Source organism: Ipomoea triloba, chromosome 16, assembly GCF_003576645.1.
Source record: "Ipomoea triloba cultivar NCNSP0323 chromosome 16, ASM357664v1".
Lineage (NCBI taxonomy): Eukaryota > Viridiplantae > Streptophyta > Magnoliopsida > Solanales > Convolvulaceae > Ipomoea > Ipomoea triloba.
Genome location: NC_044931.1, coordinates 6,799,361 through 6,801,370, shown reverse-complemented (window position 1 = coordinate 6,801,370; position 2,010 = coordinate 6,799,361).

Here is a 2,010-nt window from a genome sequence, read left to right as displayed (position 1 = left end):
AATTCAATTAGTTGGGCTCTTGATTAGAATAATTAAATTAGGCTCAAGGAATATACATATATATATATATATATATATCAAATTGAAAGAATTAGCCCAATTGGAATTAATTAAATTACCCAAGGAATTAATTATCGGTAGTAAGGCTTGAACGAATTTCTGGGGTGTTACAGGGAAGATCCTTTACCAGATCAAGACGGAGGAATAAGGAGGTTTAGGGATCAATCACTCAGGGGGAAGATCTTTAAACTCATGTGGAAGACAATTCACCTTCGAGAGGTGAATCCAATAAGTTCAACGAATACATGAAGGGAACGGCTAACTTTGGATATTAATGCTAGCCACGTGGGCACCGGTTACTGACGGTTTTCCATATTTAAAAATCTTTTCGTGATAAGTGGGAGCATGCTCATATAGTTACTATTCTTTAATACCCCACTATCCTAAATCTAAAACCGCTTTGTTAAATTACCAAAAATACCCTTATTTTTCATATACGCTGACCGTTATTAGGGGTATTCCTGACCTTTTACTTCTTTAAAGAAAACCGGTATCCTTCCTTGGGTCAAGCTCTCAACCCTACCCATATATCCAACCCGAATCCACACGATATAAAAGCCAAATCCTTCTTCTTTACCCGGATTCAAGCTAAAACCATTTACCCAAAATCCTCAAATCCTAAACGCAGTACACATTCCCTCCAAAACATCTAACCTTTATCAATGGCGTCCCAATCCTCTACATCAACCTCATCTTCCGACGCATATCAGAGGGAGTTGCTACACATTCGCTCTAAGATCAAACAAGTCAAGGCGGGGAGTATCCTTGACAGAAACGGCTTCATCACCAACTCCCCTAATCCAAAAATGGCGAAAAAGGTCCTGAAGAAGTTTGAGAAAGCAGGACTGATGAAATACATGACGCACGACTACCGAACCATTCACGCCCTCGACTTCACAGAATGGTTCGCAAATGCCAAGGTCACGAAGGGTAAAATCGAAAGCCGCTTTAATGATTTTCCCATCACAACATCTGTAGGTGACCTCAGAGCGGCATTTGATTTCGCGTCATCGGAGGAAGCAGTCAAGCATCTATCGGATTACGACTTGGACAAGCAAGCCTTCTGGGAGAAAATCCGACTAGCGACTGCACCACCCAGAGCATCCTCTGCCCTCCGCAAGTACCACCTAAAGGAGAGGTTTGCTCTCGCTGCCGACCTAATCATGAAGTTTGTGCTCGGCAAGGTGTCCGGAACTGACGAGGTTAGTCTAGACCTCCTCAAAATCCTCCATGCCATTTGGAATAACAACAAGCTGGACTGGGCACATATTATCTTCAACTTCCTCCAACAGCAAGTGATACGCTCAGTCTCCAACACCAACCTGTCGATCAGTAAAAAGGTTGGTTTCGGATTTGTTGTTCAATTTCTCCTAAGCCTGAAAGGCTTCGAACTGAGGGAGGGAAAAGAGATTCATCGAAATACCTATATGGGTAGGACGAAATCTCTAGTCCCCAAAACTAAAGGTGTTAAGGCTGCACCTTCTCCCTCACAACCAAAAGGAAGGGGCAAAAGGAAAGCCCAAACCGAGGAAAAGAATTCTGATGATGAACCTCTCGATGTACTGATACAAAGGGTTCATCTGCCAAAGAGGGCTAGGAAAGCCAAAACTGCTGTTGTCACCCAGATCCGAGAGGTAACACCCTCTGTTGTTCAAGTACCGTTTGAGGACAGGGCACAAGCCCAGGGGGAACCTCAGGCTACACTGGCCACTGAGGTTGAGAGAGTGCCCCCTACCAGATCCCTGTCAGCAGCTTTCTCTGTCGGTCTGCACGCTGGTGATGATGCTGAGGGAGATGTTGACTCTGTTGGTTTATCTCGAGAGATGGCTCGAGAGGTTGAAGGTACTGGGATCAGTGATCCAGTACAAGGGGGTGCAGAAGAACCACGTGAGATGGTTCGAGAGATAGACTACACAGTAAGGGTGGGAGATGATCTCTTGGAGCATAGTC